Genomic DNA, 17,176 nt, shown 5'->3' with positions numbered 1-17,176 from the left:
GGATCCCCTGAGTGACTAATCTGAGGACAGCATAGATAACCTGGACCTGCAGCTCATGGGCTCCTGCACAGGGACCCGCAGGGCAGTTGGACCCTGGCCTTGCACCCTCTGGGGCCCCAATATCTGGAGGAGCCTACCGTCTGGTGTTGGGTCGGGTGGGGCCAACCAGCCTATCCATCCTCTCCCCACCCTGGGGTGTCCCGGGATCCCCCGGCCTGCCCTAGGTCAGCGACCTAGATCTGTGGGGCACACCCAGGGCCCAGGAGGCCACATCCAGCTGTGAGAGGACTCACTCAGCCTGGGGACTGAATCCAGGGCTAGCCAGGACCATGGGTGCCTGGATCGCATTAGTCTTTGTGTTGGGCCTTGGTGGGGCTCAAATCACCTCAGCCCCCACAGAGCACGGGGTCAGGTCAGCCCAGGTCCCTTTGGGTTAGGGGCTAGTGTCCTGTGCAGGGTGTGCCGCCTTCCACGAGGCACAGTGGGCGGAGGCAGGGCCCAATGTGTCCTCTGCACCTCTCAACTGCACCCCCCATTTTGGGTATCCTTGCCTTCCCTCCTCCCTGCAAGCCCTGGGTTCTCTATGGGACAATCGGGCTTCTGATGGGAGCAGGGTATCCAGAGAACCCCGGGGAGGCTGAGCATGTCCCACAGGGGGCAGCTGCACTGGGTCCTTGCTGGGGGCCGATGGTGTGGGGGTGGATTTTGTGGGGCAGGGATATGATTCTGGTGGTATATTAGTCCAGTACAAATGTTAGCTAATGAATCAATATTAAAATAGTCGAATTAACCAAAGACCATACTTTATTCAGAATTCCTTAGTTTATGCTAAGTTACCATCCCTCATATCACATTCCATTTGTACTCATGTTTTCTTAGGCTCCTCTGATTGTGACAGTCTTTCAGCCTTTCCTTGTTGTCGGTGAGCTGGAACACTTTGAGAAGTAGAGTATTTTTAAAATTTACCTTAGTTGGGAAATGTCTGTTTATCTCATGATTGAACTGTTTTTGTGGATTATATACAGAGATATACTGCCATTTTTATTATATCATATAAAGGATAGATATTATCAACATGATTTATCAGTCTTGGTATTGATCTGATCATCTTGCTGAGGTAGTGTTTGTCAGCTTTCTCCGTAGTAAAGTGATTCTTTTTATTATTATTATTATTAATTATTATTATCATTATCATTATCATTTTTGTTTTTTTTTTAAATTTTTATTTATTTATGATAGTCACACAGAGAGAGAGAGAGAGAGAGAGAGAGAGAGGCAGAGACACAGGCAGAGGGAGGAGCAGGCTCCATGCACCGGGAGCCCGATGTGGGACTCGATCCCGGGTCTCCAGGATCGCGCCCTGGGCCAAAGACAGGCGCTAAACCGCTGCGCCACCTAGGGATCCCCTCATTATCATTTTTGTATTAAGATTTTCATATTATATTTTGTAGAAGGAAGTTACTATGTGTATTACACACATAGAGTGGGAGGCTATGCTAATCAACTTGAGGGTGGAATGTCTGCACAACTTCTTTGAAATTCTTCTACATGGGAGATTTCTCGTCCTTCTGGGTTTGTTTGTTTCTTTTTCAGGATGTTATTTATTTATTTGAGAGAGAGAGAGGAGAGAAAAACCATGAGCGAGTGGGGCAGATGGAGAAGGACAAGCAGGTTCCCTGCAGAACAGGGAGCCTGCCTTGGGACCTGGATCATGATCTGAGACTAAGGCTGAAGCTTAACTGACTGAGCCAACCAGATGCCACTTTTTCTTTCTTTCTCTCTTTTTTAATAATACATTTACTTTTTTATGGTGTTCAATTTGCCCACATACAGAATAACCACCCAGTGCTCATCCCATCAAGTGCCCCCCTCAGTACACGTCACCCATTCACCCCGACCCCCACCCTCCTCCCTTTCCATCATCCCTAGTTAATTTCCCAGAGTTAGGAGTCTTTATGTTCTGTCTCCATTTCTGATATTTCCCACATATTTCTTCTCCATTCCCTTATATTCCCTTTCACTCTTATTTATATTCACCAAGTGAATGAGAACATACAATGTTTGTCCTTCTCCGATTGACTTACTTCACTCAGCATAATACCTTCCTGTTCCATCCACGTTGAATCAAATGGTGACTATTTGTCATTTCTAATGGCTGAGCAAGGCCCACCTTTTCTCTCTCTTCATCTTCTGAGTCTCCTATGATATGAATGTTATTGTTTTAATAAGTGGCTGAGTTCCCTATGTCTGCCTCTGTGGTCCATAACCTTTCTCGTTTTGAAGGCTTCCACTGGGGACTGCATCTCAGTTATAGCATTTTTAACATTGGCCTGACTAGATTTTAACTCTTTTATTTCTACTGTAAGGGATTCTCTAGTTTTCTTCTGTGCTTTTTTCCCAGCCCAGCTGCTATCTTTATAATCATTGTTTTAAACTGTAGTTAGACATCATATATGTGTATTGATGAACTTCCTGGCTGTGAGTATTACCTCATGTTATTATATGGAGGAGAATTTCTCCATCTCATTATTTTTTCCAGAAAAGAAAGAAGGAAGAAAAAGGAAAACCACGAGAAACAATAACAACTACCCTCCCCCAAAAAACACTAGATTATTTTGGCCTGCTTGTTAAAGATTCTAATCCCAAAATAAGAAACACAATTAAAGTACCATGATAGTAAAAATAAGAAATATATAAGGTACATAAATAAAAATTAAAATAAGGCAAGTAATAAAAAAGGATCAAAGAAAATAAATGAAAATAAAGCACAAAGTACAAAGGAAGCTACACCCTACTTTCCAGGCAGAGCTGAAGCTCTGCTGCCTCTGTGGTCTGACAACTTGGTGGCAGTGAGTGGTCTGTGCAGGGTCTCGGGATGGGCTTTGGCGCTGATTCTCAGGTGAACATCTGCCTGGGAGATGCACCTGCGGTGTCAGAGGCTGGGTTGGTGTCAGCGCCTCTGGCCTCCAGTGGGCGGCGCTGTGCTGCACCCTTAGACTCAGTGCTGATGGGCGGGATGCAGGTGGGGAAGCTGGGTCCTCTGGCTCTGGGGCTGAGCATCCCACACCCCCATCTGCAGGGTCTTCGATAGAAGAGCCCCCTGTTCTCCGCTGCTTCTCTCAGAACCCTGCTTTTACTCTGCATGCGTCCGAGCTTATTTTGGTTTTCATTTTTTATCTCAGACTGTTTGCCCAAAATTGGGAATCTCAGAAACCACCGAGAAGCCGACACCGATGCAAACACATGAGGGTTTATTTACAAGCTCGATCTTGTGTCCCAGCACACCCGACATAGCGGAGCAGGGACTTGGACCCCGAGGTGGGTTTTAGCTTAGTTTTAAGTGCTGGTCTCAGGACCCTCAGGAGGGCTGGAGCAATTCCTCAAGTTCTGTTTACATTTTGATATGGGGCCTTCTAGGGCATTGAGCTCTGTTCTCATTCTAATAGCGGCTTCCTGCCCTTTGCCTGGACTCAGTTTTTATTCTATTGTGGGGCTTTCTAGGACATTAAGCTGTAAACAGCAAAGGTTCCACAACTGGAAGGGGAAATCACACTGTCCCTATATGCTGAAGACGTGGTACTAGAAACACGAAACTCGAGAGCCTCCACCAAGCCTGTTAGAACTAAGGAGTGAGTTCAGTAAAGTCAGGGGACACAAACTGACCCTACATAGCAGAGTAGCCTTGCTGTGTCCCGGAAATGAGCACTCAGGAAGGAAATGAAGGACGTGACTCCCTTCTCAGGAGCATCACAGAGAACAAATAATGAGACAGAAACAAAGGAGCACATGACTTCTGCAGTGAGCCATACCAGTCTCTGGGAGGCCTTCCTGGGCTCGTGGGGTGGGAGCCTCATCTTGTCAAAATGTCCGCAGTTCCAGAAGCCACCCTCAGTTTCAATGTCATTCATATCAAAATCATGGTGGCAGATCTTAGAAATAGGAAAAGAAAAACCCATAATACCCATCCGCCCCCACAAATGACCCCGGATAGCAAATTAGTATTGGAGAAGCAGGACAGAGCGGGACATGGCACTTTCCTATTTCAAACGATGTCACAGAGACACAGGATATAGCAGTGATGTTCTCGGGCCCCGACTGGCTCTGTCAGATAAGCATTCGACACCTGACCTCACCTCCAGTCCTGATCTCGGTGTTGTGAGTTCTAGCCCTGGGCTGGGCCATGGACAAGGCGTGGAGCCTCCTTAAACAAACCAGACTCAAGGGTGGTGGTCCCGACATAAGCTGAAGGAGCAGAACAGAGAGTCCAGAAGGAATTGTGCTCTGACACAACTGATTTTTTTAACTTAATTTAATTTAAACCCAATTAATTAACGTATAGTGTATTATACTTTCAGAGGAAGAATTTAGGGATTCACCAGTTGCAGATAACAGCAGTGCACATGACATCACGTGCCCTCCTTCATGCCGGTCCCCTGTGATCCCCTCTCCTGTCCCCTACCCTCCAGCACCCTCAGTTTGTTTCATATCATTAAGTGTCTGTATTTCCTCCATCTGTTTTCATGTTATTTGATTTCCTTCCTTCACAGATGTTCATCTGCTTTGCTTCTTTAATTCCACCTATGAATGACACCACACGGTCATTCTCTTTCCCGACTGACTTATTTCACTTAACTTGATTTCTCTAGTTCTATCCACATCATTGCAAATGGCAAGATTTCCTTCTCTTTGATAGCTAGGTGCCATTCCTCTCTCTATGACCATCATCTATCTCCCATCCTCTTTATCCATCATCTGCCTGAGGGCACCGAGATACTTCACACTGTCTGGCTATTGTGGACCCGGCTGTTGTGGACATTGGGGTCCAGGTGTCCCGAGTCTCACTGCATCTATATATTCGGAGTCAGCTCCAGGCCATTCACCTACTGGTAGCAGGACGGCTCTATTTGTAACTTCCTGAGGAGCCTCCACACTGTTTCCAGGGCGGCTGCACCAGCCCGCGATCCCGCCTACAGTAGAAGAGGGTTGAGTGAGTTTTTCAGGACTTGCTAAGGTCAAGTCCACATTTCATTTTGCGGTCTGTGGGCTCCAATTCCCTGTCCTTAAGTATTTCTTGGGAAGCAGGGTGTTGGGCTCTGTTTCAATGAGACATTTCCGATGCTAACAGGCCCTAGTGCGCACATGTTTCATCAATACTACTAATTATTATTTTAAAGATTTACTTGAATTCTTGTTTGTAAACACATTATGATATAGTTTCAGGTTTACCACATAGTGATTCAACCCTTGGATACAACGCCTGGTACTGGTCATAGGTGCCCTCCACTATCCCCATCCCCATCCCCTGATTCCCCATCCCCCCCACCTTCCTCTGGTATTTATTAGTTTATTCTCTGTGGTTTAGAGTGTGTTTTTTTGTTTGCTTCTCTCATCCCCCCATCTGCCCCTTTGACAGTTTGTTTGGTTTCTTAAAATTCACATGTGAATGCAATTGTATGGTATTTAGTATCTGTCTTACTCTGACTGACTGAGTTCATTTAGCATAAGTCCTTTCCACTTCTCCCACGTCATTGTAAATGGCTTCATTTCATCTCTTCTGTTGACCCAGTGATGTCGCAGTGGGTATATTTACCACATCGTCTCTGCTCATTCACCGTTGATGGACATGTGGCCTGTATCCACAGTTTGGCTCTTGTTGATAATGCTGCTACAAACACTGGGCTGCGTGTCCCTCATCGAAACTACTAAACGAGTTTTGTATCCTCAGGGTAAATACCTAGCTCTGCAATTTTGGAATCATAGGGTAGCTGTATTTTTAACTTCTTTTTTATTTTTTTTATGATAGTCACACAGAGAGAGACAGAGACACAGGCAGAGGGAGAAGCAGGCTTCATGGACTGAAAGTCCAGCGTGGAATTCGATCCCGGGTCTCCAGGATCACGACATGGGCCAAAGGCAGGTTCCAAACCACTGCGGCACCCAGGGATCCCCTATTTTTAACTTCTCGAGGACCCTCCACAGTGTTTTCCACAGTGGTTGCACCTGTTCGCATGCCCACCAGGAGTGTAAGTGGCTCCCACTTCTCCATAGCCTCAACAACACCTGTTGTTTCTTCTGTTGTCAATTTTAGCCATTCTGATGGCTGTCAGGTGACATCTTATTGTGGTTTTAATTTGCATTTCCCTGATGATGGGTGACGCAGAGTGTCTTTCCGTGTGTCTGGTGGCCATTGGATGTCTTGTCAGAGACAAAGTCCATTCATGTCTTCAGCCCATCTGCAGTTAGATAATTTGTGTTTAGGATGCTGAGATTTATATTTGCTCTACGTATTTTGCATAATAACTCTTTATTGTTTGTGTTGTTTACAAATATCTCCTTTCATTTTGTATGTTGCCTTTTAGCGTTGGTTGTTTCTATCACTTTGCAGAAGCTTTTGAATTTGATGAAGCCCCAATAGTATTTTTGCTCTTGTTTCCCTCAACTCAGAGGCATATCAAGAAAGAATATCCAATGGCCAATGTCAAAGACTTTGTTGCCTATCTTTTCTTCTTTGTATGGTTTCAGGTCTCACATTTAGGTCTTTCATCCATTTTGAATTTATATTTTATATATATAGTGTAAGAAAGTGGTCCAGTTTTATTCTTCTGCATGTGGCTGCCTGGTTTCCCAACACCATTTGATCTTATCCTGGGGTCAGGGTTAGGGTTTGTTGAAGAGACTGTCTTTGTGCCATTGTATATTCCTTCCTGCCTTGTTGTGGATTAATGAATCATAGAGTTACAAGTTTGTATCTTGTTTTGGAATTCCATTCTGTTCTATTGATCTAAGCGTCTCATGTTGGGAGATTCTTGAGGGTTGATTCAATTTCTTTGCTGGTTATCTGTCTGTTCAAGTTTCTTATTTCTTCCTTTTTCATTTTTGCTATGTTATATATTTCCAGGAATTGATCTATTTCTTCCAGTTTCTAGTTTGCTGGGATATAATTTTTCATAATGTTCTCTTATAAACGTTTGTATTTCTATAGTGTTGGTTCTTATTTCTCTTTTCTCATTTGTGATTTTATTTGGGTCCTTTCTCATCTTTTTATCTTTTTTCTTTTTTAAAGATTCTATTTATGGATTCATGCGAGACACAGAGAGGCAGAGGTATAGGCAGGGGAAAACTGAGGCTCCATGCAGGGAGCCTGATGTGGGACGTGCTCCGCCAGGACCCCGGGATCATGACCTGAGCCAAAGCAGATGCTCAACCACTGAGGCACTCAGGTGCCTTGCTGATTAAATTCCTTTGCTACTTATGAGTCTGTTCACATTTTCTTTTTCTTCCTATTTCAGTTTTGCTCGTCTGCGCATTTCTAGGGATTTGTCCATTACTTGCATGTCTTCCAGTTTGCTAACGTATAATCTTTCATAGTATTCCCTTATAATTGTCTTATTTTTCTGGTGTTGATTGTGATCTCTCTTCTCTCATTTGTGATTTTATTTATTTAGTTCTTTTCTCTTTTCTCGTTGATAAGGCTGGCTAAGGCTTGATCCATTTTATTAATTATTTTGAGGAATCACCTCTTAGTTTCGTTATTCACTTCTCTTTTGTTGTTTCTGTATCTTTTCTTTCTGCTCTCATCTTTATTATTTCCCTTCTGCAGGCTTTAGGCTTTGTTTCCTATTCCTATTCCAGCTCCTTTAGGTGTAGGGTTGTGTTGTGTATTGGAGACTTCTTGTTTCTTTTTTTTATTTATTTATGATAGTCACAGAGAGAGAGAGGGAGGCAGAGACACAGGCAGAGGGAGAAGCAGGCTCCATGCACCAGGAGCCCAACGTGGGATTCGATCCCGGGTCTCCAGGATTGCGCCCTGGGCCAAAGGCAGGCGCCAAACTGCTGCGCCACCCAGGGTTCCCAGACTTCTTGTTTCTTGAGGTAGGCCTGTATTGCTATCTACTTCCCTCTAAGGACTGCCTTTGTTACATCCTAGAGTTTTGAAGAAATATTTTCATTTTCATTTGTTTTAAATTTCCTCTTTAATTTCCTGGTTGCTCCATTCATTCTCTAGTAGGATGATCATAATCTCCAAGTATTTTTGGTCTGTCCAAATTTTTTCTTAATGTAGACTTCGTGTTTCATAGCCTCGTGGTCTGAAAATGTACATGGTGTGATACCAACCGTCTTGTACCTGTTGTATCTGCTGAGGGCTGATTTGTGGCCCATGATATGATCTATTCTGGAGAATGTCCCATGTGCACTTGAAAGGAATGTGTATTCTGCTTTAGGAATAAATGTTCAGACTATATCTGTGGAGTCCCTGTGGTTCAGTGTGTCAAGGTTATTGTTCCCCTGTTGATTTTCTGCATAGATGATCGGTCCGTGACATAAGTGGGTGTTAAAATCCCCTGTCATTGTATTATTATCAGTGAGTTCCTGTATGTTTGTTGTTAATTGGTTTCTATATTTCGGTACACCAATGTTGGCAGCATAAATATTTAGTTGTTTGATCTTTTTTTAAAAATATATTTATTTTTATTTTTATTTTTTATTAATTTATGACAGGCACACAGTGAGAGAGAGAGAGAGAGAGAGAGAGAGGAAGAGACACAGAGGGAGAGGGAGAAGCCAGCTCCATGCACCTGGAGCCCGATGTGGGACTTGATCCTGGGTATCCATGACTGCGCCCTGGGCCAAAGGCAGGCGCTAAACTGCTGCGCCACCCAGGGTTCCCAAATTTATTTTTTATTGGTGTTCAATTGACCTACATACAGAATAACACCCAGTGCTCATCCCGTCAAGTGTCCCCCTCAGTGCCCGTCACACATTCACCCCCACCCCACCCTCCTCCCCTTCCAGCACCCCTAGTTCATTTCCCAGAGTTAGTAGTGTTTATGATCTGTCTCCCTTTCTGATATTTCCCACACGTTTCTACTCCATTCCCTTATATTCCCTTTCACTATTATTTATATTCCCCAAAGGAATGAGAACATACACTGTTTGTCCTTCTCGGATTGACTTACTTCACTCAGCATAATACCCTCCAGTTCCATCCACTTTGAAGCAAATGTTGGGTATTTGTCGTTTCTAATGGCTGAGTAATATTCCATTGTATACATATACCACATCTTCTTTATATATTCATCTTTCGATGGACTCCATGGCTCCGTCTGCAGTTTGGGTATTGTGGACATTCTGCTATAAACATCGGGGAGCAGGTGTCCCTACGTTGAATTGCATCTGAATATTTGGGGTAAATCCCCAACACTGCAATTGCTGGGTCATAGGGAAGGTCTATTTTTAACTCTTTGAGGAACCTCCACACAGTTTTCCACAGTGGCTGCACCAGTTCACATTCCCACCCACAGTGTAAGAGAGTTCCCTTTTCTCCGCATCGTCTCCAACATTTGCGGTTTCCTGCCTTGTTAATTTTCTCCATTCTCACTGATGTGACGTGGTATCTCATTGTTGTTTTGATTTTTATTTCCCTAATGGCAAGTGATGCAGAGCATTTTTTCATGTGGATGTTGGCCATGTCAATGTCTTCCTCTGTGAGATTTCTCTTCATGTCTTTTGCCCATTTCATGATTGGATTGTTTGTCTCTTTGATGTTGATTTTAAGAAGTTCTTTATAGATCTTGGAAAGTAGCCCTTTATCTGATACGTCTTTTGCATATATCTTTTCCCATGCTGAAGGTTGTTTTTAGTTTTGTTGACTGTATTCTTTGCTGTGCAAAAGCTTCTTATCTTGATGAAGTCACAATAGTTCATTTTTGCTTTTGTTTCTTTTGTCTTCATGGATGTACCTTGCAAAAATTTGCTGTGGCCATGTTCAAAATGGGTTTTGCCTGTGTTCTCCTCTAGGATTTTGATGGACTCTTGTCTCACATTTAGATCTTTCATCCATTTTGAGTTTATCTTTGTTTTTGGTGAAAGAGAGTGGTCTAGTTTCATTCTTCTGAAGGTGGATGTCCAATTTTCCCAGCACCTTCTATTGAAGAGACTGTCTTTCTTCCAATGGATAGTCTTTCCTCCTTTATCGAATATTAGTTGACCATAAAGTTCAAGGTCCACTTCTGGGTTCTCTATTCTGTTCCATTGATCTATGTGTGTTTTTGTGCCAGTACCACACTGTCTTGATGACCACAGCTTTGTAGTACAACCTGAAATCTGGCATTGTGATGCCTCTAGATATGGTTTTGTTTTTTAAAATCCCCCTGGCTATTCGGGGTCTTCTCTGATTCCACACAAATCTTAAAATAATTTGTTCTAACTCTCTGAAGAAAGTCCATGTTATTTTGATAGGGATTGCATTAAACGTGTACATTGCCTGGGTAACATTGACATTTTCACAACATTAATTCTGCCAATCCATGAGCATGGAATATTTTTCCATCTCTTTGTGTCTTCCTCAATTTCTTTCAGAAGTTTTCTATAGTTTTTAGGGTATACCTCATTTACCTCCTTGGTTAGGTTCATTCCTAGGTATCTTATGCTTTGGGTGCAATTGTAAATGAGATTGACTTCTTAATTTCTCTTTCTTCAGTCTCATTGTTAGTGTATAGAAATGCCATTGATTTCTGGGCAGTGATTTTGTATCCTGCAACGCTACCAAATTGCTGTATAAGTTCTAGCAATCTTGAGGGGGGAGGGGTTTGGGTTTTCTAGGTAGAGTGTCATGTCATCGGTGAAGGAGAGTTTGACTTATTTGCCAATTTGAATGCCTTTAATGTCTTTTTGTTGTCTGATTGCTGAGGCTAGGACTTCCAATACTACATTGAATAGCAGTGGTGAGAGTCGACATCCCTGTCTTGTTGCTGATCTTAGGGGAAAGGCTCCCAGTGCTGCCCCACTGAGAATGATATTTGCTGTGGGCCTTTCGTAGATGGCTTTTAAGATGTCGAGGAAGGTTCCCTCTATCCCTACGCTCTGAAGTGTTTTTATCAGGAATGGATGCTGTATTTTGTCAAATGCTTTCTCTGCATCTAATGAGAGGATCATATGGTTCTTGGTTTTTCTCTTGCTGATATGATGAATCACATTGATTGTTTTACGAGTGTTGAACCAGCCTTGTGTCCCGGGGATAAATCCTACTTTTTCATGGTGAAAAATTTTCTTAATGTATTGTTGGATCCTCTTGGCCAGTATCTTGTTGAGAATTTTTGCATCCATGTTGATCATGGCTATTGGTCTGTAATTCTCCTCTTTGGTGGGGTCTTTGTCTGTTTTTGTAATTCAGGTGATGCTGGCTTCATAGAACTAATTTGGAAGTACTCCATCTCTTTCTTTCTTTCTTTCTTTCTTTCTTTCTTTCTTTCTTTCTTTCTTTCTTTCTTTCTTTCTTTCTTTCTTTCTTTCTTTCCAAACAGCTTTAGTAGGAGAGGTATGGTTTCTTCTTTAAATTTTTGGTAGAATTCCCCTGGGAAGCCATCTGGCCCTGGACTTTTCTGACTTGGGAAGTTTTTGATGACTGCTTCAATTTCCTCCCTGGGTATTGGCCTGTTTAGGTTTTCTATGTCTTCCTGTTCCAGTTTTGGTAGTTTGTGGCTTTCCAGGAATGCGTCCATTTCTTCTAGATTGCCTAATTTATTTCCGTATAGCTGTTCATAATATGTTTTTAGAATCGTTTGTATTTCCTTGCGGTTGGTAGTGATCTCTCCTTTCTCGTTCATGATTTTATTAATTTGAGTCTTCTCTCTATTCTTTTTAATAAGTCTGGCTAATGGTTTATGTATGTTATTCATTCTTTCAAAGAACCAACTTCTGGTTTTGTTGATCTGTTCCACATTTCTTCTGGTCTCGATTTCCTTGAGGTCTGCTCGAATTTTAATTAACTCTCTTATACTGTTGGGTGTAGGATAGCTGCTTTTTTTTTCTCTAGCTCCTTTATGAGTAAGGTTAGCTTTTGTATTTGAATTATTTCCAGTTTTTGAATGGATGCTTCTATTGTGATGTATTTCCCCCTTAGGACTGCTTTTGCTGCATGCCAAAGATTTTGAACGTTTGTGTCTTCATTCTCATTAGTTTCCATGAATCTTTTGAATTCTTCCTCAATTTCCTTGTTGACCCTTTCATCTTTTAGCACGATGGTCCTTAACCTCCACGTGTTAGAAGTCCTTCCAAACTTCTTGTTGTGATTTAGTTCTAATTTTAAGGCATTATGGTCTGAGAATATGCAGGGGACTATCTGAATCTTTTGATATCGGTTCAGACGAGATTTGTGACCCAGTATATGGTCTATTCTGGAGAAAGTTCCATGTGCATTTGAGAAGAATGTGTATTCAGTTCAGTTTGGATGTAAAGTTCTGTAGATATCTGTGAAATTTATTTGCTCCAGTGTCTCATTTAAAGCTCTCGTTTCTTTGGTGATGTTGTGCTTAGAAGACCTATCGAGGGTAGAAAGACCTAGATTGAAGTCACCAAGTATAAGATAATAATTATCTAAGTATTTCTTCACTTTCATTTTTAATATGTTTAAATATTTGGCAGCTCCGACATTCGGGGCATATATATTGAGGATTGTTAAGTCCTCTTGTTGGATAGATCCTTTAAGTATGATTTAGTGTCCGTCTTCATCTCTCACTACAGTCTTCGGGGTAAATTTTAGTTTACCTGATATAAGGATGGCTACCCCTGCTTTCCTATGAGGACCTTTTAAATGGTAAATGGTTCTCCAACCCATTATTTTCAGATTGTAGGTGTCCTTCAGTTTAAACTGAGTCTCTTGTAGACAGCAAAGAGATGGATCCTGCTTTTTTATCCAGTCTGAAACCCTGCGCCTTTTGATGCGGTCATTAAGCCCGTTCACATTCAGAGTTACTAATCGACAGATATGAGTTTAGTGTCATCATGATATCTATTCAGTCCTTGTTTTTGTGGATTGTTCCACTGAACTTCTTCTTAAAGGGGAATTTTAAGAGTACCCCTTAAAATTTCTTGCAGAGCTGGTTTGGAGGTCACATATTCTTTCAGTTCCTGCCCGTCTTGGAAGCTCTTTATCTCTCCTTCCATTTTGAATGAGAGCCTTCCTGGATAAAGTATTCTTGGTTGCATGGTCGTCTCATTAAGGACCCTGAATATATCCTGCCAGACCTTTCTGGCCTGCCAGGTCGCTGTAGAGACGTCTGCTGTTACCTTAATGCTCCTCCCCATAAAGGTCAGGGATTTCTTGTTTTTTGCTGCTTTAAGGATTTTCTCTTTACCTTTGGAATTTGCAAGCTTCACTATTAAATGTCGAGGTGTTGATTGTTTTTATTGATTTTAGGGGGGGGGATCTCTCTATTTCCCGGATATGAATGCCTGTTTCCCTTCCCAGATTAGGAAAGTTTTCAGCTAGGATTTGTTCAAATACTTATTCTGGTCCTCTGTCGATTTTGGTGCCCTCGGGCACCCTAATTACATGTAGGTTTTTCTTCTTCAGGCTGCCGTTTATTTCCCTTAATCTGTTTTCCTTGTCTTTTAATTGTCTGTCTCTTTTCACCTCAGTTTCTCTCTTTGCCATCAACTTGTCTTCTATATCACTCACTCGTTCTTCCACCTCGTTAACCCTCATCGTTAGGACTTCTAGTTTGGATTGCATCTCATTCAATTGATTTTTAATTTCGGCCTGATTGGATCTAAATTCTGCAGCCATGAAGTCTTTTGAGTCCTTTATGCTTTTTTCTAGAACAACCAGTAGCTGTATAATCGTGCTTCTGAATTGGATTTCTGACATTGAATTGTAAATCAGATTTTGAAACTCTGTGGGAGAGACGACTGTTTCTGATTCTTTCTTTTGAGGTGAGGTTTTCCTTCTAGTCATTTTGCTCAGTGCAGAGTGGCTAAAAACAAATTATATTGGGAAAAGGAGAAAAAGAGAGGAGAGAAGGAAAGAAAAGAGAAAAAGAAAAAAGAATAAAGGAAGAAAGAAGAAAAAAGGGAATAATAAGAGAAAGAAATAGAAAGAAAGGGGAGGAAAAGGGTGGGGGAAGCAATCAGAAATAAAAAAAACATGGGGGAGTATATTCTGATTCTGTATACTTAACGTCCCTTGACTTCCCCTGGAACTTGTCCATCTAGCTGGTCTTCTAGGGGAGGGGCCTGTTGTGCTGATTTTCAGGTGTTAGCACTTGGGGGAGCTGCTCTGTCCCCTGCCTGGTGCAGGGGTCAGTGAGGGTAGTTTATCTTGTGAAGCCCTAGGAGGAACAACCCCAGTGGCAGTGGCCAGCTCTGGAAACCTGTATTCAGCACCCACAGTAACTCCAGAGCAGTCCATCTGCAGGTCCTGGAGGCTCTGGGGTGGGGCCGCTGATCTGCTCAGCTCTGGGCAGGAGCATCCTTGTTATTCTTGGCCATCCGGGCCTCTGCCTGTCCCAGGGGAGGCCAAATCCTGGGCTGTGTCCTGGCGCCCTGTGCTCTGGGGCCTGTGCTGTTGGATTCGCTCTCCTGGCCGCCCAGCCATCTCTCCCCAGAGCTGCCGCCTAGCCCCTCTGAGCTGCTCCTGGTCATGCAGCCCCCTCAGGGTGCCACTGCCTGAGCACCTCCGAGTTGCTCCCAGAGCTGCGCAGCCCCCTCTGCACAGAGCCCCTTCTTCTGCCAGAGGCACCGCCGCCAAGCTGCTCCCGGGGCATGCAACCCCCTCCACGCAGAGCCCTGACCGAGCCCCTCTGAGCTGCTCCCAAGTCAGTGCATGTGACCTGCAGCCCTTGGGGAGCTTGGTGCACTCTCCTGGGAGTGCAGGTGTCTGTTAGTGTCCCAGGGAGCCCGTGGGTATCACCGCCCTCCTGGGTTCCTGCTCTGAATCCCTGCAAACGCCATTCCGCCCAGGAAGATTGGTGCAGATCCTGCTTCTCTGGGACAGAGCTCTCCTGACGGGGAGGCACTTGGCCTGGCCTTAGCCTGGCTCCTCGTGGGGCCCCTCCCCTTCGATGCCTTTTGTTTATTTATTTCTTTTTCCCATATTCCTACCTTGATAGAAGCGTGAACTTTTCTCACTGTAGCATTTGATCTGTTCTCTGTTTAAATCCCAGGCCGAATTCCTAGATTTTCAGGATGTTGTGAATGTTATCTAGGTAATTTGGTGGGGACAGATCACTTGGGGACCCTACTCTTCTGCCATCTTGCCCCTCCTCCTGTATGTTGCCTTTTAGCTTTGGTTGTTTCCTTCACTTTGCAGAAACTTTTCAATTTGATGAAGTCCCAATAGGATGTTTGCTTTTGTTTCCCTCACCTCAGAGGCATATCTACAAAGAAGATCCAATGGCCAATGTCAAAGACGTTGCTGCCTATCTTTTCTTCTTTTTATGCTTTCAGGTCTCACATTTAGGTCTTTCATTCATTTTGAATTTATTTTTTATATATATGGTGTAAGAAAGTGGTCCAGTTTCCTTCTTCTGCATTTGGCTGCCTGGTTTTCCCAACACCATTTGTTCTTATCCTGGGGTAACGGGTTTGTTGAAGAGACTGTCTTTGTGCCATTAGATATTCCTTCCTGCCTTGTTGTCCATTATGGGTCATAGATACATGTTTGTATCTTGTTTTGGCTTTCCATTCTGTTCTATTGATCTAAGCATCTCCTGTTGGGAGAACCCTGATTGCGATTCAATTTCTTTGCTGGTTAACTATCTGTTCAAATTTCTTATTTCTTCATTTTTCATTTTTGCTATGTTATATATTTCTAGGAATCTATCTATTTCTTCCAGGTTCTAGGTTGCTGGCATATAATTTTTCATCATATTCTCTTATAATTTTTTGTATTTCTCTAGTGTTGGTGGTTATTTCTCTTTTCTCATTTGTGATTTTATTTGCGTCCTTTCTCAACTTTTTATCTTTTTTCTTTTTTAAAGATTTTATTTATGTATTCATGAGAGACACAGAGATGCATAGGTCTATAGGCACAGGGAAAATGAGGCTCCATGCAGGGAGCCTGATGTGGGACTTGATTCCCGAGGACCCCGGGATCATGACCTGAGCAAAAGCATATGTTCAACCACTGAGGCACCCAGGTGCCTTTCTGATTCAATTCCTTTGCTAGTTATAGGTCTGTTCATATTTTCTATTTTTTCCTATATCAGTTTTGCTTGTTTGCACTTTTCTAGGGATTTGTCCATTTCTTCCAGCTCTCCCTATTTGTTAGCATATAATCGTTCTTAGTATTCCCTTATGATTGTCTTATTTTTCTGCTGTTGATTGTGATCACTCTTCTCTCATTTGTGATTTTATTTATTTAGGTCTTTTCTCTTTTCTCGTCGTAAGGCTGGCTAGGGCTTGATCCATTTTATTAATTATTTTTTTTTATTTATGATAGTCACAGAGAGAGAGAGAGAGCTAGAGACACAGGCAGAGGGAGAAGCAGGCTCCATGCACCGGGTGCCCGACGTGGGATTCGATCCCAGATCTCCAGGATCGTGCCCTGGGCCAAAGGCAGGCGCCAAACCGCTGCGCCACCCAGGGATCCCTTTTTTATTAATTATCTTGAAGGACCAGCTCTTAGTTTCGTTATTCCATTCTACTGTTTTTTTTTTTTTATTTCTGTATTGTTTATTTCTGCTCTCATCTTTATTTTTTCCCTTCTTATGTAGGCTTTAGGCTTTGTTTCCAATTCCTTTTCCTGCTCATTTACGTGTAAGGTTAGGTTGTGTATTAGATCCTTCTTGTTTCCTGAGATAGGCCTGTATTGCTATGTACTTCCCTCTTTGGACTGCCTTTGCTACATCCCAGAGGTTTGAAGAAACATGTTTTCATTTTCATTTGTTTTAAATTTCCTCTTTAATTACCTGGTTGCTCCCTTCATTCTCTAGTATGATGTTCATAATCTCCATGTATTTTTGGTCTGTCTAAATTTTTTTCTTACTGTCGACTTCGTGTTTCATAGCATCGTGTTAAAATGTACAGGGTGTGATATCAACCTTATTGTACCTGTTGTACCTGTTGATGGCTGATTTGTGGCCCATGATATGATCTGTTCTGGAGAATGTCCCATGTGCACTTGAAAGGAATGTGTATTTTGCTTTAGGAAGAAATGTTCAGACTATATCTGTGGAGTCCCTGTGGTCCAGTGTGTCAAGGCTATTGTTCCCCTGTTGATTTTCTGCATAGATGATTGGACAATTGCCATAAGTGAGTAGGTGTTAAAATCCCCTGTCATTGTATTATTATCAGTGAGTTCCTGTACGTTTATTGGTAATTGGGTTCCATATTTAGGTACTCCCATGTTGGCAGCATAAATATTTAGTTGTTTGATCCTGATAGTCTTTTTAACTAT

The sequence above is a fragment of the Canis aureus genome, chromosome 32, assembly GCF_053574225.1.
Source record: "Canis aureus isolate CA01 chromosome 32, VMU_Caureus_v.1.0, whole genome shotgun sequence".
Lineage (NCBI taxonomy): Eukaryota > Metazoa > Chordata > Mammalia > Carnivora > Canidae > Canis > Canis aureus.
Note: the sequence above shows the minus strand (reverse complement) of the source record.